Source organism: Candoia aspera, chromosome 8 (genome assembly GCF_035149785.1).
Source record: "Candoia aspera isolate rCanAsp1 chromosome 8, rCanAsp1.hap2, whole genome shotgun sequence".
Lineage (NCBI taxonomy): Eukaryota > Metazoa > Chordata > Lepidosauria > Squamata > Boidae > Candoia > Candoia aspera.
Window position 1 is genome coordinate 70,911,887 of NC_086160.1, and position 23,871 is coordinate 70,935,757.

Sequence of the window (23,871 nt, forward strand, 5' to 3'; positions counted from 1 at the left end):
GTGTTTTTTCACTCGCTCTAAACCTCCATCTCATTTCTATAAAGGACTCAGTTTCTTGGGATTTTGATCACTACTCCAGTGATGGCTAAGTTTTGGGGACAGACAGCACCGCTGACTGATAGAAAGCACTCTAAGTCATAACTGCCTTGGTATAGCCTTTCCCTTGCCTTCATACTGACTGAGTTGGGGTTCACTCAACATACTGGGCTTTAACTGACCCAGTGAACTGAATCCAGCCTTTTAGTTCTTATGCTATTAAATAAGAAAAGCAGCAGGGCCATCTTTGGTGATTAAGGATATGGGAAAGCCTGTGGGTGCATCTGCCAGTCTTTTGAACGAAAGACCACCTGGACATTTTGTTATTTGGGATAGCAATAGATAAAAGGACTAGTGTGGTGAAATGGAGCCTTTTTTCCTACCTTGCATTGATGGACACTGATTAATTGTAGAGAAATTTGGAAAGTCATCTAGTCTAACACACTAACAGCTAGTGTGATGGAGTGATTAATGGGATGTACTGTGACAACCCATGATCAAGTCTATGCTCAAGAGAAAGATCCTCTAAGGATGGAACAGAACAGAATGGAATGGAACAGAACAGAACAGAACAGAACAGAACAGAGACATCCTGATTTAACTTTTATTTAACTAAGAACATCTGGAGTAGGTTCTCCTCATATAATGTTAGGACAAGAGAGCCAGTTTGGTGTAGTGGTTAAGGTACCAGGGTAGGAGACCATGAGTTCTAGCCCTGCCTTAGGCACAAGGCCAGCTGGGTGACCTTGGGCCAGCCACTCTCTCTCAGCCCTAGGAAGGAGGCAATGGCAAACCACTTCTGAAATCTTGCCAAGAAAACTCCAGGGGCAGGAGTTCAGGCAGTCACCAGGAGTCAATGCTGACTCAAAGCACAAATATATATGGACATGAAGAAAGTTGTTGTTGTTATTGTTGTTATTGTTATTTAATATAGCTGCCCACTCCACTGGATTCTGGGCTGCTTACAAAATATAATACAATTAAAAACATAAACTTCTGACTAAAATCAACCATGACAACCAAGCAGACAGTCCTGCTCCCCCCCTCCCCCAAAACACATTAACCCTAGGCCTGGGAACAAAGCAAGATTTTAAGGGGGTTTTGGAATCCCAGGAGAGAGGGCAACAGAACTCAGGTTTGATTCTACAATAAATGCTGAGAGTAAACATGTATTCAGACTAAGGTTAAGTGACACTTAAGAACTAACTGTGGTTGGTAGGACTCAGTTTCTAATGAAAATTGATCTCATTCTAGAAGCCAAATGTGTATCCACATTTGCTCTGGGTCTGGGTACCTAGCATCTATGACTGAACCCAGGAACTGTAAGATTGAACCAACTGAAATACGAGAGAGTGTCATTCTGCGGTGAAAGAATGCTAGATCTGAATAATGCCTAATTGATGGAATCTGAAGCAGTAACTTCTGACAGTTGCAATCCTGTGCTTTCTCCAAAGCTCAGCCTTGACTTTCCAGCTTCCTGGATCATATCTATGCCAGGGGATACAGGTTTCTAGATAACTCAGTTTGGAATTCCAAACAGTTTGACTGCTTGTCTGTTTCTCCCTTGGGTCAAGTTAACAAAGTTAATTACAAAGCATGAGAGATCAAGATATGATGCTGCCTTATATCTTCTTTAATTACATTTTTATCCTGCTTCTTCTTTGCTTGTATCCTGAGAACTGGTGATATTGAACCACGGCATCAGTTTATCTAGGCTATTAATGCTTAATGTGGCTTTCCCTATTACAGGCTGCTCAGAATCTATATGAGTAGGGTGGGTTGCAAATAATGTAAGTAAATAAATAAGTATGTAAGTAGCCCTCCAGATGAGTTATGATTCCTAGCACTGTGCAACCCACATAACTGTCAGCCAGGATGATTGGGGATAATGGAAGCTATAGTCCAAATAACTATAGACATCTTCTGATATCAGAAAAGCAAGTCTCATTTGATTGACAGTGATTACAGTATATTTGCATAATACTATATAACTGGGTCATGGGTAGGGTTAGTGAATCATGTGAACACCATAATCTACTAAAGATTGGATTTTAGAAGGAGTTTATATCAAGGAGCCTCAGAGTTGTTTCCAGCTAAACTAACAGTCCTGGTTAGCTGTGTCACAGAAACATAGAAGACATGGTTAACCATGGCTTTTTCTGTTTTCCTTTTCACTCAGGTGTCCTACAGCTACACTGGATGGGCATTCCTCCAGCAGTTGTAGGACTGAGGCACCATCTTGTTTTTGTTTTTTAATGGTTATAAAAAAAAAGTTGGATGACTCCTAGCTTCTTCCTGTGTGACCGGGCTATCTGTGATCATCTGCTGCCAGTGCACTGGAATGTATATCTCAAGGTAGTGATAGACTGAGTCACTTATGTCATCTGAATCTTCTTTAACTTGGATTAGACCATGCTAAGCTTGATTAGTTTTAACATTAGTTAGGACTTTTTGTTGGGGAGTTTTGCATACTGTTTGATTGGCTATTTTGTGGTTTGATATATAAGATAAACCCATAAAGTTGGGTTACCTCAATTAGGTTAATTCAATTGTATTAATCTAATCCCTGGATTTTCAGGTAGGGGTATGTTCTACCCCACTGACTTAAGATCCTTTTGACTTTTGGCCATGGTAGGAGGAATGATGGGAACTGTAGTACAACTCAGGTAGGAGGAAGTTGTGTTAGAGTTTGAAACTGGGATCTTCAATATGATCTGCCATGGAAGTATGCATGGCAGATACATATCCAAAACTTGGATCCTTTCCTGGACCTTACTCTGGGCTGGAAGTCCTATTTTCCAATGTTCTCTGAGCATCTGGAATTACTGATTGTTGAATGATTGAAAATATGCCATCAAGTCAGCATTAACTCTTAGCAACCACATGGTTAGGTTTTTTTCCATGACAATTTGTCCCCAATTTGGTCCTTCAGATCTTCCAACAGTGACATCATTGCCACTGTAACTGAGTCCATACCCTTGCTGCTGGTCAACCTCTTCTCTTTCCTTCCACCTTTCCCAGCATCAGAGCCTTCTCTAGAGAGCTGGGTCTTCGCATAATATGTCTGAAGCAGGAAATCTGAGCCTGATCATTTGTGCCCCAAGTGAGAACTGTGGGTTGATTTGTTCAGTGGTTGGTGCCAGCAGTATAGAGTCAATTGACCTACAGACAAAGAAGACAAAACATGCCTTAAATATGCCAATGGCAAGGTGACATCATTAATTAATTTATTCATTGTAACTACTGTTTGTATGTCACTCAATCCAACAAGGCCCAAAGTGGTTTCCAAAAATGAGTTAAAAGAAAAATTATAAAGGGTAAGACAATGAACCAACAGCACCTCAAGGAACAGCCACAGCTCAACCCATAGCAAGAGGGTTTCCCTCATCACAAATCTTTCCCTCAGGCTTTTGGAAAAGGCAGATTCTAATGGTTTTCTGAACAACCATTTGGGGTAGGAGCCAATATACTCTCAGGAGGAATGCTGTTCCAAAGAAGGAGAGTGCGCATGTGCAGGACTGACAAGGCATGGCCCTGTGGTCACTGAAAATGATAAAAGAAGAGACCCAGAGAGACCCCACACTTCTTGATCTTGCTCATGGGCAGAGGACACTGGGAGAAGGCAGTCCTGTAGCTTTCCAGGTGCTCAGTGAATCTGTGACTCCTCATTTGTCCATGCTAGCCATCCCAGTTTGTCTGCCCTCCCCCCATCTTATTTGATGCATACTATCTTTTGAACAACTAAAGAAAGAAAGCAGACTTGCAAAGGAGCACCAAAAAAGCTATGATTTGCCCGCTTGCTGCTTTCACAGCAATTTGGTCAATGTGATGAGTATGTATTGAGACAAACACAGACAAACCAAGGTATTTCCACTGTTTCTTGGAAGGGATTCACAGGAAAGAAATGCCAGCAAAGAAACTGCTAAAGGCGATCATAACCTCCAGGTAGGACCAGAAAACACCCCCTCTGCTCCGAATAACTTTTTCTTCTCCTTGCATCTCAAATCAGTATCTGATTATGCCTGAACAGAAGCCAACATTTTCCCTCTGCTGGCCCGTTTGTCAGGTTGACAGAAGAAAATAAGACAAAATAAGTTTTACTGCAGGAGCTCCTCTAAGTTAAACAATATTCATGGCCAGATAGGCACCTTAAATAAGATGACACCAGTTCAGAAAAGGAAAGTGATCCGCAGCAACCAAGAAAAGGGAAAATAAATTAATGGCTTCCTACATTCCCAACTGGCTTTGATTCAGTTTTAGTTGGCCAACTGTTGCTTCTACTTTGCATGCCCTGTGGCCATTCTTCAGATATGCTTCTGCATTAGCTTTGTGGGCTAATGCTTGTACATTTATACTTTAGATCAGGAGTTGGCAGCTATGACCTGTAGGCCAAATCCAGCCCATTGCCCCTTTTTATATGACCTGTGAACTAAGAATGGATGGGCAGGCAGGCAACAGATCACCAGGCCTGAACAAGCACCTTGGGTGACCATGGAGGCCTATCAGTGGCCTCCTTGCTGGTGGATCAGCTCCATCCAATGGCTGTCATGCTCCTTGGCCTGCAGAACTGCCAGCTGTGCCCATGGAGGCAGAGGAGAGGCAGGATACAAAAAACTGTTTGCCGACCCCCTGCTTTAAATTATGAGTGTGCAAAATATTTTGTTTCAAAATTTAAGCTTGAAATGAAAGAATGTTTTGGATATCCCTTGTCCAGAAGTACTTATTGGATCAAGAGAAGTGGAAAACATTTGGCTCCAATGCAACATACAGCCCAGGACCTCTTTTTGTGACTCTGGAGACACTAGCAACCATGTTGTTGAAGCTTTATTTAAAAAATGTAATGTGTATCCTAAATAGGCTTAATAATGTGTGTGTGTGTGTGTGTGTGTGTGTGTATACACACATACATATATATATCCCTCATAATCCCCCTCCCCAGACTAATGCCCTCCGAAAAATCTTCCTTCCTTGGATATGTTCAATTCAGCCTCATTGAAGTTGCATAATTGCCAATCCACATGATCCCTTGCTCTGCCTCCCTAGTGTTATGTGCAACCCTCAGCCACCACAACTTGTCCACTGCTTCCCCAATTCTTTACCATATCTAGAGATAAACTGATAGGACAACATGACTGGCAAACATTGAAGACCAACACTACATCCTTTCCTCAGCACTGAAAGGTTCAAATGCCTGAAAGGCTATTAGATACAAGAGGCTAAAAATGTAAGCAGTTCATCTCAGAATGTCTGACTCAGTCTAATGACCTCAAGTTGCAGATCAAGTGCAGTTGAGTGTCATGAGAAATTGATACATGCGGTTCAAGCAGGGAGCCACAAATATGACATGCTCAAGTGTAGGTGGACACTTGACTAACTGAGTAGGCCATACCACTGATGGGTTGCAAGGGGCTCCTTGATGGGCTGTTTTGGGTTGGTGGTCCCCAAGATCTGAACTTCTGGTGAAGGTTCTATCACTATTTCTCTATGAACCTCTGTGGAATAGAAGTAGCAGAACTGGGAAATAGCCTGTAGGAAATAGTATGTAATGGTTGCCTATTCAAAATCACCATCAGACTCACACAGGGTTTTCATGAATATCTGATTTAATAATGAATAGTATGCAGGATCACAAGCAAAGCTGAGAATAGTAAAAGTGTGGGATGTCTCCCAATAAAACCCCAAGCAACTCCCAATCCCTTCCCCCAAAGTCAGTATAATTCCATGCCCACAGGTGCCCCTAACAGTTCCTGCCGGTCTGCGGGAAACGTCCTTGACAGGGCGAGATAGCCCAAACACGCATTCCTCATTCTTCACTCCTTGCATCGAAGCCTGGTACAAGGAACAGGAGCAGCCCCCTCCCGTACAGCAACTTGTGTCAGTCCCATGGCATGGGAACCCGTTACGATGTTTTCCAGGAACATTGGAACAGTAACCATGACATTGTAGCACAGTGTGGGGTGAGGAAGAGAAAAGAGAAGACAATTGTTTCTCTCCAGGTGGCATGGAGCAAAGATACATAACAGTCTTTCATAGATTCTGGGATTGGCACTGAAATCAGTTCATACTAAACTGTGTCTATGAACTGGCATTAATAGTAACAGGAGGTTCACTTATGCACTGCAGACTGTATTGCTGAACTTGGGTCTTTAAGTGGGGTTTTGTTTTAGCCACTTGTGGCCTTCCCAGCTGCTCCTGCAATAAAACAGAGGTCAGAGTAGGGCCTCTAGTGCTTATGAAACATCTGCTAAATTGGTGCAGGTTAACAACAAAGTGCAGAGCTGTTGGTGTCAAGTGGACATTTTAACGTATGCCAGAGTATTGCCTTCATTGCCCTTGATTGCAAGTGCAAGATGTGAGGTTGGTGGTCTGGTGCAGCTTGCTCCTTTACTGCACATGGTTCCATTTTGCAGAAATCATTTTTCTGGATGAAAATAACCCTTCCTGTCTCAGGTGAAGATGAAGAAATGGGTTAGCTGAACTCCAATCTTCTCCCAGAAAGAGATGCTACGCATGTAACATCTTGCATCCATTTCTCTCACTCAGAAAAGATAACGCTGGGGGTCATCAGCAACCTTTGACAATGCCATCCTCAAATCCATGGGAAATCTCTCCCTGTGATGTTAAATAGATATTAAGTAACATGGTGAGATAGGGCAAAACCCTCTTAGTTGAGGTTGGAACTCCTTTTTCCATAGACGGCTCCATTCCATGAGGGATACTTTATTGGGGATCACATGGTAGTCAGGGTTGCATAAAATGATGTGCAAACCAAAAATCAAAAGTGGATGGAAATTACAGTCTTTCTTTGGAACTTTTCCTCCTCTGTGTAACATTTTCACTCTTTATTTCATTATTTTTCTCTCTGAAAGAATCCCTGGACACTTCCTTGACATCTTCTCGCCTTCCAAACAGCAGGCCTATGGGAAATGAACAGAGATCTCTTAAGCAGAGTTCTGATCTCTTGAAAAGCATCTCTTAAATTATGTTGAAGGATCCATAAAAATAGACTGAATGCAGCATAAACATGGGGCTGAAGGCCACATTTGGTAAAGGTTGAAAACTGTCCACCTTTGCCACGAACAAACAGTAAAAGGGCCAAATAATTGTTCTCTACTGACACTTTCAAGACCTGTTCTTCAGAGAGAATGAACACTGGTCAATTATCTCAGCACCATTTGAGGCATATGATGACGAAACGTATTATAGCTGATGGCACTTAACTCCTCTGGAAAGTCAGCAAAATTGAGAGGACTTCCTTCCCATCAAAATTCCAACATATAGTATCTCCTTCATCAGGATGTGCAAAGCTGTTTCCACCTCACAAAACATACCTGGACAAAAGATCTTGGAAGATCAGATTCTTCCAAGAATGCCTCAGGATGACTTATCACTCAGTGGTGGGCTTTGCCCAAGAGTGGTAAATTTGAAACAAATCAAAAATTGTCCATTATGGTGAGATACAACCAGTATCCTTCTAACATTAATTGACATTAATTTCATGATCATTTCCTTCTCTTTCTCTCTCTCTCTCTCTCTGTATGTACATACTGATTACATGCCATCACGCCATTGTCAACTGTCAGCGACCACATGCAGATTCTTCATGATGATCTGTCCCTAACCGGGTCTTCAGTAATTTCAATGGTGCACTCATCACCATTGCAACTGAGTCCATCCACCTTACTGCTGGTCGTCCTCTGCTTCTCTTTCCTTCCACCTTTCCTTGCATTAGAACCTTCTCCAGAGATCTAGGTCTTCACATAATATGTCAGAAGTGGGATAATTTGAGCCTGATCATTTGTTCCTTGAATGAGAACCCTGGCTTAATTTGTTCAATGATCCACTTGTTTGTTTTCTTGGCTGTCCACAGTCATCTCAGGAATCTTCTCAAATATCAAAATTCAGAAGTATCAATATTCTTCCTATCTTGCTTCTTCAAAGTTCAACTTTCACTTCTAAAGAGTGTCACAGGGATACCATGGCTTGCACATTTCTGATCTTTGTAGGTATAGACATATTCACGACATCTGAATACCTTTTCCAATCAATCAATAGACACACACACTTTTGTAATGTGGCATTTACAGTCTTCATCATTCTGTGCTCTTAAGCATCCTGGAATGACAATGGTCAAAGAGGCAAAGCAGTTGCTCACAGTTCACCAAATAATTTATTCACAATTATCAGGCTGAACTAACTGAGACATAGTCATCAGAACTAGAAAAAGGAACCCCAAGGTCTCCTTCTTGTTGTCACTGTGGAACTGAGGACCCCCCCCAAAAAATCATGCAGCTTAATTAGGAAAATGTGCTGGGATCCTATGAACAGATTCTAAACTAAATCAGTTTATTGCTCTCCTGCTGTTTTTATACACATGAGACCTGGCTGTATTTAGCAAATATGGAGCATATTCTAGATCAAAGCAGAGACAGATCATGGACATGAATGTTCCTACAGCAACCCTGCAAAGAATGTCTGTCTGTCTGTCTGTCCATCCATCCATCTGTCTATCTATCTATTCATTCATCACATTTATTTTACTGCCCATTTCATGAGCATGACTCTGGGTGGCGAACAATAAAAATCAAAGATTAAAAACTATACCACAATAATAGTATGTTAATATTTTATATATGTGTGTGTGTGTATGTATGTATGTGTGTGTATATATATCTATATATCTATACACACACAGTATCTATCTATCTATCTATTGATCTATCTATCTAATATTATACATTATAATATAATGTTAATATATTATACTAGCGTCTTTGATGTTAGTATTCTCCTATTGCAAAGCCTCTACTTGATCAATTGGTTGGTTGATTGGTTGGTTGGTCTTGAAGAGAATGAATCAGGATGATATCCCTTGTGGAAGTAGGAGTCTGAAATGTTGGGCCTTTTTTGTTTTTCTTTGGGGGGGAATCTGTTTCTTGGTTTAAAAAATACGAAACAGTAAACCTGGAGAAGGCCAAAGCACCTGTTCTTTTTTTTAATATTCATGAAGAAGTTTAAAAAATAACAGAGCTAAACTTGTCCATTTTTGGTGCCAAATTAAGGCACTGTGATTTTGGAAAACTGTGAAGGAGTGCTAAAATGAGATGGGGGCATAGGTTGCCAACCTGTGTTCTAGTTGTGCTATAATTGTTCTGTGCTTATTTTCCTTAATTCAGATAGTGTGTGTGTGTGTGTATGTGTGCTTACATTGGGTGATCAACAAAAAAAGTTTTGTAGCTCTACTCATTAAAGGGCCTTCTTCAATTACTGGAACTGCCGTTGTGAAACAGATGTGCCGTAAACTGAATGTTAAGGCAATAATTAATAGTTAGCAACAGGGGAGTGCCTACAACCTCTACTGCAGACCAAAGCTCATTTGTGTAAAATACTGTACAAACAATAAAAATATAAACAAGCTTTTGCTTCAATGAGCTTGTTATGCAAACCTGTGCTTTCCCATCACGAGAAATGGGAGAATAGAAGAGAGTTACTCAGAAACCCTGTTCAAAAGATACTTCTGCATGCAGGTTGAACTCTCCAAGGTCTAATGGGCAGTCCTTAACCTTCCCTAGCTGATGCTGGTGATAGCATTGAAGGTATGAATGACAGTCTACAACAGGGAGAAAATCCCTGTTAGTGCAGAGTTCTAGCTCACATGGCACCCATATGGAGCTCATGGAGGCTTCATACTACCTCAGTGGAAGGACTGACAAGTAAATAAGAATGAGAGACCAGGCATTTCTTTATAAAAGATTGTATTAAATAAAAAAACATTACTTAGAAGTAAAACAACATAGTATAAACAGATTAACCAGCTAGCTAGCTAACAACTAGAGACTGCCAGCAAGAAGCTGGTGTACATCATTAATATATTCTGTCCTATGTACATCAACCAATCAGGAGCTTCTTGACCTTATAAAGACATAACCTTTGTTCCTGAGAATATGACCCAGCCAGCCAGGCTGAGCAGAGTTGTTGTAGAATATTTACAAATATTCTCCCTGCAAAAAATGGAATGGCCAGCTTGTTCAGTGTGATAAAACAAGTAAACGAGCTAATAATACTAATAATAGCAACAACAACCATACAATACAAACTGATAAACTATAATAAGCCCAACCTGACTGTAGTTGCAAAGAAGCAAGTATGGGCCACTACAGTAGCTGGAGACAGAAGGGAGAAAGATCTAGAAAAAACAGAGAATTATAAAGACTTTTGAATACAGATGGATTTAATGTGGAGGAAGAAGGTACTAGTGGTGCCAGTAACAGTCGGTCCACTTGGCGCCCTACTAAATGACCTGGAAAAGCACTCGAATACCAGTGGAAGGAATCTCAGCTCACCAATTACAAATGTTGCATTACTTAGAAAAACACATGTATTATAATGATATCTTTAACTATTCTAGATCCTTGGGAAGGATCCAATAGTCAAAAATATCAAATCCAGTCAGAACTATCTGGTAGACTATGTGTAAATAGGACTCATAACTACCATCACAGTAACTCTGATCTTGGCACCTCTCCCAAGCTTATGACTTTCTACCTGGACTGCAGATTATCTGTGGAGTTCTTGGTGCTCTCTGAGCTTGGCTGTTGGCTTGCAGTTGTTTCATCACCCAAGCAGGTAACATCAGCAGTGCCACTGATCATCAGCACTGATGAGGTTGCCTAGCCAGGTAATGAAACGTCTGCAAGCCAACAACCAAGCTCAGAGAGCACCCAGGACTCCACAGTTCAACCCTGAGCTGCATATATTCTCTTCTATTACCGATTATCTTTCTGCCCAGTTAGATCTTGCAAAATGGGACGGGTGGACAGACTCGTCAACCACCTTCTACAATAGATAGCAGGTATGCTACATTTGGTTTGTAGGTCACAAGTTCAATGCTACTCTCAGATAACTCAAATGTTTGGTGAATGTTGAATATTTTTTAATCATGGAAGAATTTCAGAGGCTTCAGTTTTTAAAAAGACACCTCACAGGAAAAAAAGATGGGGGCTGCTTTTCTGAGTGGACCTTTGGTGCCTGGCTGTCTGGGTCATATTCTCAGGATCAAAGGTTATGTCTTTATAAGGTCAAGAAGCTCCTGATTGGTTGATGTACATAGGACAGAATATATTAATGATGTACACCAGCTTCTTGCTGGCAGTCCCTGCAGTTGTTAGCTAGCTAGCTGGTTAATCTGTTTACACTATGTTGTTTTACTTCTAAGTAATGTTTTTTATTTAATACAATCTTTTATAAAGAAATGCCTGGTCTCTCATTCTTATTTACTTCTGCTGCATAAGCAACCTGCTACAGTGAAGAAGCAATATTACAGTGGGCCTAGGGATGAAATCAGCTCGAGAGACCAAAAGTCTGTGTTAGATCACTGAGGGGGAACTTGTGGCCCTCTAGATCTGCAACAACAGCCAACATGGGCTGGGGATTGTCGTTCAGCAGGGTTTTGAAGATCACGGGTTCCTAATCTTCCCTTAGATGATGAGGATGCAGAGCTGAAAGGTGTCAGGGCCAGCCTCGCTTCACAATAAGACACAGACTCACTTAATGGGTATTAAGGATTTCTGGTTTATTGGAATGATAGCTGACAGAACGAAAAATGGGAACGGGGTAAGTAGTGTGGGGGCGCCCCTTTTATACCCTCCTGCATTGCCCCGGGCTTCCCCACCCCTCAATGCCCCGATCCCTCTTGATGGGACCCTTGATGGCTGCCTGGGCATTTTCCCCGGTGTCCTCTTTGTCTCCCTGCGACGGTTGTGTCCTCCGGGGCACCAGGTGCGTCTTATCTTCATTCCTCTGACGTCTCTCTTTTCAGTTGCTTATGGGTCCATGGGTGTGGGTGCCTTTGGGTGCTTGTGTTAATCCCTGGTTTGATTATCTCCTTCCCCTTTTCCTTAATGATCATGATCCACGTTGTGAGGCTCTTTGTGCCTTGCAACGAGGTCATGACAAAAGGGCAGCTGGAGCAGGAGCAGGAGAGAGAAATATTTCCATGAGGAAACAGATGGTTGTGTGGGTGGAAAGGAATGTTGAGGAAAGTAAGGACTGGTGCTATGGGGAGAATGAAATTGCCCACATTACTTCAAACTGACCAGTGAGATTTTGAACAAAGGCATGTAACTGGAAAGGACATCACTTGCTAGTTTTCTAGCATTCTATATGCAGGCAGATCCTGCTCTCCTTCCCTCCTAAAGGGTGTCTGAATCTGTCTCTGTGATTGCTGGAAAGAAAAGAAATGTCCTAACCAGTTATTTTTGAATTTGCCAGTAGGAAGTATTGTCCTCTGTTATCTTAATAACCTGTGGTACTGCTACGTCTCTTTGCTTTACAGGTGTCTGATTCACACTTAACTGGCAAACAGCCACGTTGTGGTGAGGTTAAAGCAGCTGGCAGACCCCATCCAGCACAAGAGGGATTCAAGGATGATAAATGTCTTGAGTTCTTCCAATTTAAAGGAGCATCCATGGCAAAACAACAGGCTCTTCCTTATATGAAAGGTCTTTTGACTGCAGACCCATTTGGTAGATGCCAAGAGGCCACATCCATATCCACAAACACACACACACATACAGGAGCATCCACAACAAGCTGACACTTCATCAAATAACAAAACTCACATGGTGATGTCATGATGCACGCTCCACCCCTTACATACTTGCATGCAACACCACAACACAAAAACAAAAAAAAAAGGGTGGGGGGATGAAGCATGCATTGTGACATGGTGACTCATCTTTTGTCCTTTGCTCCCCTTACGCCTTATGGAAGGTATGCATGCACCCACACTTACACATATTCCACTTTAGGCTAAGGCTGGGTAGGCACTGGCCTAGGGTGCCAAAGCTTAGGGTGCCCCCAAACTGCCCCTCTTTCCAAATCTTTCTAAAAATGCAAATCTTTGCATCCGTGGGAGGTGGTGCTATCAATCAATGGGGTCTAGGGGCATCACATATCCTTGAGCTAGCACTGCCACTAACAGCTTTAAATAGATGTGTGCACTGAATCAGGTTCAGCACTTTTTCAGACCACAAAAACTAGCTGCTAAATAATAATTGTAGAAGGAGAGCCATGTTTGTCCATGGCAACCAAAAATCAGGAGACGTCTGGTAGCACCTTTGCCCGCTAACACATTTTATTACAAGGCATAAGCTTGCTTATTTATTTATTTAATATATTTTTGTGGCTGCCCATCTCATATCCATGGCTCCGGGTGGCTAACAATGAAAACGGAAGAAAAACGGAAGAAAAACGCAACCACCCTCAGGACCCCAGGCTTGATGGCAAAGCCAAGTTTTCAATGCTTTGTGGAAGGTCAGCAGGGGCAAGCCTGATCTTAGGAGGGATGTTGTTCTAAAGGGTGGGGGCCACAGCAGAAAAGGTCTTCCTCCTGGGTCCTGCTAGAGAGCACTCTCTCATGGACAGGACCTGGAGCATGCCTCTCCTGTTGGATATTGTTGGACCAGTGGTGACTACCTGTTGGGATGGGTAGTCACCACTGGGGAGAGACAATCCCATAAGTAGCTTGGCCCCAAGCCATGAAGGGCCTTAAAGGTGACAATCAGCACCTTGAATTGTACCCAGAAGCATACTGGTAATCAACACAGATTGTGGAGCAGGTAACCAATGCAGGTGACACATGTGCTGAGTGACCAGCTGAAGTTTCCAAATACTCTTCAAGGGCCTCATGTAGAGTGCATTAAAGTAATCCAATCCAATAGCATCTCACTTCATCAGATGCAGAAGGTACCACTCTATGCCTCTGATGAATGCCAACCAGATGAATGCCACTCATCTTCATCAGATGCTACTCTGTGCAACTGATCAACTAAGCTGCAGCTCACAAAAAGCTTGTTCCTTGTAATATAGTGTGTTAGTGGGAATAGGTGCTACCAACATCCTGATTTTTTGCTAAACAAACTCACCCTATTTTTAATACCTGGACACAGACCAGAGCTGTAGGATAGGGTGGGTAACTGACAAGAATATCCTGGAAGAAATTACATGGATTTGTCCAAATAGTCACCAGGAGTTCAGCTCAACTCAAAGGACATGTCAAAAAAGGCAATGGAGGTGCATTTTGTTCTACTTTTACAGGTAGCCCTTAGAGGACTCTCCTCCCCATGTTAATGTCAGATCTATTTAAGTTTGATGGAATCTTGGGAACTGTAGTTTTCTTGGTGTTCTGACAATTATAGTCAACTAGTCTCTTGTTCTGGGCCATATTTTTATTGTAAACTGCTTCAAGATTTGTTAATGGGAAGCAATAAACAAATGTTTTAAACCACAAACTCATAAATTCCATTCTCCTTGCCAAAGAAGGAGTCACTGTTAAAACTGTCAATTAGATTGGCATATGGATAAGGATGGAGTGAGGTCTGTCTATTAACTGCCCATGTCTCCATGGAGACTTTTTATTTATATGTTGCCATCCGGGCCTGAAGACCATCTGGTTGCATTCTGTTTACACATTTTTTAATGTTACTTTGCTTGGCCCCAATTCCAAGTAATTTGGGATTGCATTATCTATCTTCAAGTACACCAAGAATGTTCCATACTTTAGCAGATTACTTTGAACAAATGTCTTGCCCAGCTGTGCATTTCAGCCTCCTAACATGTGCTTTTATCTTTTAATGGATAGTTTTGCCAGATCCTTCCAGAGGATTCTGATGGCCATGCCATCATCTTAACTTCTCCTGGTCTTGAAGTGCAGTGAATATCCTCAGGGCATCATGAGCCACCCAAGGCCCCCTTCCAGATGCCCAACAGCAGAGCGCAACTCCCCACCTAATGTTCTGTTCTGCCTCTAGAATTATACATCTACAGTAACAATAATCCCTTTGCCAAAACTTCAAAACAAAAGAAAAATGGACAAAATAGCTGGCACCTCCCCAGTCCTGGTTTTCAGAGTGGGTTTGCACTTGCATAGTGTGAAGGAAGCTGCCTTGGTGTCATGCCATCGTTCCTTAGAAAGGGATGCTTGGAAAATTCCATTGAAAGATATCTTGGTGAAGTGACCAGGAGCAGATTGGCATGCACAACATTATTCACACAAACTCCATCAAGTAGTTGAAATGTGTACATTTGCCAGGTTGTTTGATACATGGGGGACTACTTGAATTTTATGTTGCCATGCCAGTATTTTAAGCTCTACTAAGAGCTTGGAGGATGAAATGAGGCAACCAAGGCTTGGTAATGGGAATAGAGGACAGTGGCAGAATTGGAAAGAGGTTCAACCTGTGCTGGACCCACGCAGGTGTTACTACCATCAGACAAACAGCCACAGAGGAGGTATACGATAGGATCACTGTTGGTACAACACTGGGGGGAAGGGGGAACCACAACTCTAAATGAAGAGATGCACAGTTGCTACTGCTACTCCTGCAGCTCCCTCATTGCCTCCTTGTGCCAGTGATTTGATCTCTCTGCTACTCACTCACAGCACTTGCCTCCTTCACATCTCCCTCATTCTCTCTCTTTTCAGTATCATGGGTAGCTTGCAGCAGAAGCTGACAATAATGGCTTGCCTGAATCAAGGATCTTGGATGCTTGGCTTAGCAAGAACTATGCCAATAGAAAAGTCAACTCCCCATAAGTCTCCATTTGCAGAAGAAGGAGGAGGAGGAGGAGGAGGAGGAGGAGAAGGAAGGAAGGAAGGAAGGAAGGAAGGAAGGAAGGAAGGAAGGAAGGAAGGAAGGAAGGAAGGAAGGAAGGAAGGAAAAAAAACTATCTTTGCATTGGTTTCAAACAAACCAAAGTAGAGCCAGAAAAACACTGGCTCAAGCCCCAAAGCTTCCTTTCATGTGTATAGACAGGAGTCATACAAAAATGAAGGAAATGCCCTCTCTTTAGACATTTCAAACAGAAGTCTTTAAGTGCTTGGTTTTTTGACTGCAGTATTACAGATTACTGGTTTCTTGGGGAAGGCAAGACCCACAGCTTAAAAGAGAACAGTTGGAAAACGTTGATTATATTGTACTGAATTAAGCAAATTTGATGAGGAAGAAGATTAGGTTAAATAGTAACAGAAAGAAGAGCCATCAAAAGTGCTTTGGAATGAAGCATATTTAATTCTTGGTCTATTTTATCTAGGAAATAAAATGCAGGGAGTTGTGACTGTATGCTAGGATGGCAATGCAGTTAGCAGGGGCTCTTCCATCTTCTTTCTAGGCATTAATGCAATTATATATTGAATAGACATGATCATGTCCTGACTAGAGGCCTAAAACGGTCATTTAATCTGTCACAGATTGCAGATACTCAGTTATTGGAGGCAGTCTGGAAGAACTGCCTAAGAATCTCAGGAATCATTTATTGTAGGATGAAGTGCGGATTCTAAGGCTGAGAGCTGCTCTTTTATTTAATGAGGACCACATGGCCAATGAGAGCCAGTTTGGTCTAGTGGTTAAGGCACTGGGCTAGAAACCAGGAGACTGTGAGCTCTAGTCCCGCTTTAGGCATGAAAGCTGGCTGGGTGACCTTGAGCCAGTCGCTCTCTCAGCCCAAGAGCCAGTCAAGCATGGTATGAGAGTTCTAGTCCCACCTTTGGCATGAAAGCCAGCTGGGTGACCTAGGGCCAGTCCCTCTCTCAGTCCAAGAGCCAATCAGGCATGGTATGAGAGTTCTAGTCCCGCCTTAGGCACGAAAGCCAGCTGGGTGACCTTGGACCAGTCCCTCTCTCTCAGCCCAAGAGCCAACCAGGCGTGGTATGAGAGTTCTAGTCCTGCCTTAGGCATGAAAGCCAGTTGGGTGACCTTGGGCCAGTCCCCCTCTCTCAGCCCAGGAGCCAATCAGGCATGGTAGGAGAGTTCTAGTCCCACCTTAGGCACGAAAGCCGGCTGGGTGTCCTTGGGCCAGTCCCTCTCTCTCAGCCCAACCCACCTCACAGGGTTGCTGTTGTGGGGAAAATAGGAGGAGGAAGAAGTATTTTGTATGTTTGCTGCCTTGAGTTATTTATAAATATAATAAAGGCGGGATAGAAAATAAATAAAATAAACGATACAATAGTATTATCAGAGAGGGTGAGAATAATATTTTTGGCTTGTTTGTGGGATGGTGGAGGTTGGTTCTGGGTGAAGCTTTGCAAAGGAACATTGCATCCATTTTGATCCATATTTAGGTAGCCTCAAAGTTTCTTTTGAGGTCCTTTAATTTCTTGTGAACTTCGTACACATGTCCTTATACTTTTCTTAGTGGCATTACATAAGTGGTTGGCCATTTTCATCTTCTGAGAGGCTTCTTTGACTTCCCAATCTAGCCTTCAGTCCTGGGATGTTCTGGAGATCACCCATCCAAGTACAAACCAAGTCTACCTTGCTTAGTTTTCAAGTCTAGTCCAAGCTGGCTGGGATCAAGTGGGGTCCCATAGTTTAACTAACTAAATAAATAAAAGAAGAAAATCACTCAATAGTAAATAAGTGTGTTTCTTTACTGAATTTCACTGTTCACTGGCACTGTTTGGGCATAGTCTGCAAAATGTGTAGTGGGAAACTGTCCCCAGCCCAAGGTGGTGGGTTGCCCTTTACTGTTTTATAGAAAAGGCAAATAAAATAAAACAGATTGGCATCCAACACAGAACTACAATCTGGTTTGCTTTTATACCTTATTTTAGAACTGACCTCTTTCCAGATGTGATTAACTATACCAGTAGGACATCTATGAATATCCTTGTACAAATATACCAAATCCATCAAGTAGGATGATCAATGTTGGTCTACAACTTTCCTTGTTACTGGTCTACAACTGTTATTGTCCCTTTTCATAGGCTATTTGATGAGTTCAGTAACATAGATTGCCCATTGAAGAAGAAGATGTTAACTACAAAAGAGAATCTTCTCAACAACAGCCCCTATCTCATCAAGAAAGAATCTTCTCAACCTCAGCTTCTAAAGAATCTCATCTACCACCACATATTGTTGGCCCTTTACTACCATACTAAGACTTTTTTTCTTTCTTAAATATGATTACGATCACTATACGTTTTACCATCTATTGAATATCAAAGCTGCTACTGGTATATTTGTAGCAGTAAAGATGTAACTTTGTCTATTTTAGTCCCTATTGTGATTGGCAGCTTGCTTCAGTGGTTTTAGTTCTCATAACTAAGTTTGGGTAAATAATTAGCTTTAGCGATAATGCTGGTAATTGTGTTTATGTGCTGGGTCTTATGATTTTCTTGTAAAGTTTTACACCCTGAATTTATACTGCATGACTTTTAACTTGATGTTCTTATTGTATAGCACCTAGAAAGTCTGCTTTATAAAGGGTCTAACAAATTGAAATAATAAAAGAACTATGATCATAAGTGCTGCAGATGATCTAGTCCAGAGAGAAAATGCTCAAAATAGTCAGGGGAAAGACTTTGTCCCTCACTCCTCATTTATCCATAGCTAGAAAACTGTTGAGTCCCACCTTCTGCTTTTGATATAAATAGAAGTATAACTAAGTGATGAAATGATTGTTTCACTGTCCCTCCCTCCCTCTCTCCCTTCCTTTCTAGATGAAGATCACTGTTTCCTGTTGAGATATAAAGAGTAGATGCTGGGAGAGTGTGCAAAAAAAAATATCTCCTGGATCATTGAGCAATTATGATTGTTATTACAAGCATAGCAGCACACCATAATTCTGCTGCACAAGTTAATATATTTCTGCTCCCCAACGGCAGCCAAAAGAGAAACACAGAGATGTCCAATAGCACAATAACCGGGCTATGATAACCTCATGCCTTAGTGCCTTATCCTCTGGCTTTTTTTTTTTTAATTTCCAAGTGCATGGCCTTCTTTGGAGAACATCAGTATGCAGGAATTATTTTCTTGGGAAAGCATCTTGTCTGAGAGATTTCTACATGTAAGAGATATGATAGGTAGCAAAAATTATCCATTGATTCCTTTCTTCTCTCCCTTTCTCTGTCTGACCTAGTTGGTGCTAGTGTTCTCTGGGTGGGGGACCATATACCTGGCTGTTCCTCTTTTTGCGCAAGTAATGCATTATTCCCCCACCCCAAAGACCTGCTGGGCTGTCTCTTTGCAGTGGAGGGGAGGGGGTGTTCCTGGAAGAGATGAGTAAAGAACACCAGGAATGCATGACATGAGCGTATAATTCCAGCAGGATCATCCACAGTGTGAAAATCATCCCAGCTGCCCAACAAAAGCATCCAGACACCTATAGCAGCAGTGCTATAGAAAGATGCTGGAAGTAGAAGATCACAATGGCAAAGGCATCATTTTATATTGCATGGGGGTAGGCAATGGAATACCACTCCTGTGAAAACCACACGGAGAGACAAGATAAAGTGATTGATGACATAGTGCCAGGTGATGAGCCCCTCAGGTCATATGGCACTCAACATGCTACTAAGGAAGAGCTAAGCATCTTTCAGAGTACTAATGGTGATTAGGACATGGCTAAATTAAAGTCTTCAGGATGTCTAGTTGAGTTGCTGATGTTGCCATGCAGGAAAAGAAAATCTGACACTGCAAAGACAGAATTATAGAGGGCACATGGTATGTAAGAAGCATGAACATGGGAAAGCTCAACAGAGTGAAAAATGAAATGAACTGACTACATATTGACCTCTTAGGCATCAGCAAATTGAGATGGATTGGAATTGGACACTTTCAGTTAGAAGATCATACTGTTTACCACTCAGGATATGAAAAACAAAGAAGGACCTGCACTGTTTTTATAGTTAGAAAAGGTACAGCAAGAACAGTACTTGGCTACAATGCAATCAACAACCAAATAATATTAATTAGACTATTGACAATTATTAATTAATATAATGACGATCCAAAGTTATGCTCCAACCACTGATATAGAAGAAGAGAATGTTGTTGAGTTTTATGATCAAGTTTAATTTGAAATCAACAGAACGTGCAAGCGAGATGTCTACTTGTGGCTGGAGACTGGAATGCCAAAGTTGGAAATATTAAGGAGGAAAATGTAGTTGGACAGTATTGCCTAGGTATCAGAAATGAAGCAAGTGAATGACTTATCAGCTTCTGCCATTCCAGTGATTTCTTCATTGTTAATATAGTCTTCCAATAACCAAAATGATGCCTGTACATCGCCAGAAGGAGTACACAGAAATCAAATTAACTTTATTTAGAAAGGTAGAAGGTGGTGGAAGAGCTCAGTTATAAAAGCAGGGGCTGATTCTTGTGTGCAAATTCCACATTAAGCTAAAATGGAGGAAAAAATGCAACCAGTTTCCATAATATGATGTTGAGCATATACCCACCATTTTCAAGGAGAATGTCAGGAATCACTCTGAACTATTGAATCTCATTGATTGGGAACCAGAGGAATGAACTTAAAGAAGTTGTTAAGGATGAATGTGAAAAGAGACTGCTGAAGATCAAGAAACAGAAGAAAGCACTCAAGGCACAAATGATCATATTTTAGATACATTATGCAAAGACTTAGCTCTCTAGAGAAGACTCCAGAGCTGAGAAAGGTAGAAGGAAAGACAGTGACCAGCAGCAAGGCAGAGGGACTCAATTAAAATGGTGATGGGTATGCTGTTGGAAGATCTGAAGGACCAGGTTGGGGACAGATCCTCCTGGAGAACATCTAAGTGATCACTAACAGTCAACACCAACTTGATGGTGCATAATGCAATTTTGCACCATCAAGTTGGTGTTGACTGTTAGTGATAAATCAATGCAATTTTTGAGGTGATCTAAGCACATCAAGATCTTATTTGTAAGACCAAGTAAATCCTTAAAAGGTGATTTGCTTCCTTGGATATTCAAGCAAAGTTCCTGTTTGAAGCAAGAAAATAAGGTAACACTCCAGTTCTAACAAGGAGAATGAAGTGATGAGCAGCACATGCACAGAAAGCATCTTTAGGGAGAAGAATTGGCTGATTGAGGTAGGAAGACCTTGTGGCCTTCCCTCAGGCCTTTTGCACCATGATATAGACAAAGCGACATGAAACAATGCCTTCATCTAGTGGGGGGTGCTGATGGATCAGTTTTCTTCCCCACTTTCTGGGAAATTCAATAAAAATGTAAGTCTTGGTTGTGAACAGTAACAGGTTTGCATAGTAGGAATCAGAAAGTATCTAGATATGCAAATGGTCAAAACAATATCACAGATGTATAAGAATGACAAGCACTCTTGAACTCAATGGGATGAACCTCCTTTTATCTTGCAAAGAAGCTTATGCTGAGAGTCAGCAGTTAGTCCTTTCTCTGTCACTTATGCATGGACACTTGGGTCACTTCCTTCCCAAAACTATTTCCAAATTCTCTGCTGCAAAATAAGCAGCCTTCAAGGCCCAGTATTTACTTACTGAACACTCTCCCTTCTCTGCTGAATGCCTCAAACCAACCGTCAGGTCAGCAAAATCTCATGTAGCATCTGTCATTATCTCCTCTGCCCTGCTGCCCAATCCATCCTTCAGGTTTAATATCCTCCATCTTGGCCATTCTGATCCACTCTGCTTCTTCAATCCATGCTATTCCTTCTTTGCTTTTCAAGGCATGACCTTCTACCGAGTCATTCCACTGGGAATTTTTCTCGCTGACGCTCTTGCCAGCCATCTTCTCCCATTCTCCTAATCAGCTAGGCATTTTTTCTCCTCCATGACTATGGCCTACTTCTTCCAGTTTCTCCATTGGCTTACTACAGTATTGTCAAATCCCTGCTGAATGGAACACACTTCCTCCTTTTCTCTTGAGATGTTGCTCTCAAGATACCTTTCTTCCTGCTGGCTGGACTCCTGTCCCATACTTCTCTCCAGCCACTCCATTGCTGTTTTTTATGTACTCACAACTCATTCCTTTTATAACCTACCAGCCCTTGAGTTTCATTTCTGCATCTTTACTCCTTGGGAGAAGAGATTCTCTTGTTCTGGATTCCCTGTCATAATTTCCTCACTGACTCCAATTTGTCTATCACTTCCTCTGATCTCTGCCTGCAAGCAGTTCTTATTTCCCCAGATTCCTTTGACATCAGCATCAACCTTCTAACATCTTGTTACAGATCCAGAGCCTTTGGCAACCAGACTGAACTCTTTCAGTACTTCCTGGAAAACTCCAAATTGTTAATGCCATAGTGCCCAGACTTTAAAAAATAAATAAATGAAACAACTCAAAAGCATCTAACATCCCAGGCCTAAGTCACCAGAAATAGTAAAGGCCCAGCTTCACTAATATTAGCTGGATCTCTGCTAAGCTCAGTTTCCTTCCATCCCTGAATGAATGTGCATGATTTCTTGACAGTCCTTTCAGAAAGAGTGATTGTACTAAACCGTACTGTAGTTTTGGTTTAGACCCAGGGTAAACCAGTCAATCTGTGTGAAACCAATTGTTATGGTTTTACCAGCCAGACATGGTATACAAATAGTACCTTAGCACATTATGCAAACCAGCCAATCACTGTCCTGAAAGTTACTTAAGACTATCCTCAGCCCACCTCTGTGGCAGCTTTGTGAATGTGACTCTGATCTAGCTGGGATATGAATTATGTAATACAGTTTCTTCTGTAGCCCATCCCTTCCCTATTTCTTTGCTACCATTTTGTCTGATCAACAGGGAGAAAAATAGCATGGCTCATCCTAAGTCCCTCCATTTGACTCCTTTATTTTAGTTAATATTTCGTGCAAGGTGTTCAGCCCTTTTATTTACAGAAATGCAGGCACTTTTTAAAATAATAATTTTATGAAACATTACAATTAAAATGATAAAAACTAATACAAACTAAAAAAAAAGAAAAATAGAAAAGGAAAAAAATAAAAAATATAGTAAAAAAGAAAAGGAATATATAAAGAAATGACTTCCCCCTTCATCACAACAAGTATAAAAAACTTTAGTAACTTATTGCCTTCTCTTAAAATACAACAAATGATCTCCTCTTCCCATATCCCATCTCTTATCTACAGTATAAACAAATCCTTAAAGCCTCATCATTTCAGTCCTGGTGTCAGCAAAAGTCCATTAAGGGTTACCAGAGATATCAACATATCTATTTTAACCTTGATCAAATGAACCAATTTTATATTCCTTCCTTTTACTTTTAACAATCTTGATCTTTAATCCCTTCAAATAATGTCCTAGAACTTGATTTCTTTTCATTTTTTTCTTTGTCCCTTCTCACAAAATCCTTCAAAACTTTAACAAGTCTCTTTTGTAAATGCAATATAGGGAAGTAATCCAGGTCACTCTTTTGGTTTGTTACTTGTATATCCCTTTTAATTATTAAAAAAACAGCCATACCCAGTGTAGCATCTTTTTCCATATCATTCTTATAGCCTGTCATTTTTAAACCACTTTCAAACCAGTCTCAGTCTTGTCCAATAAAATTTGTTCCTCTTCCATAACATCTTTTGAAGACAGTCTATCTATAATGGCAGACATTTTTAAAATCAATTTCTTGGTCGATTGTTCACAAATATCCTTCAATACATCCAATGTTAAAGTATTTTGCTCCATTCTGTATTAGTAAATCAAATTTAAGTGTTCTTCTCCTTTAATTGTAATCTTTAGTTCTTCTGGTTCCCTCTAGTGTCCAACCTTCAGAGTCCTATCCTATCATGTTTTTTTTTTAAAAGAATTCAAAACAACAGCATTTTCCCATGGGAAGGAGTCTTATAATTAATTTCAAAATCTTATTTCAAATCCATCTGGACCCTTACCCCATTTGTAACTTTCCAAAATCAACATTCTAATCACCCTTTTGCTGTTTATTAAAAAAAAAAAAGTTTTTTTAAAAAAATCCTTAAACTTATATTTAAAATTTCTTTCACTAAGGATTGAAGAAAACTCATCCCATGCTATAAAAACCTTGTTGGTCCAAAGGTTCCTAATAGCTGAAAAGCAGTTAAGAAGCAAT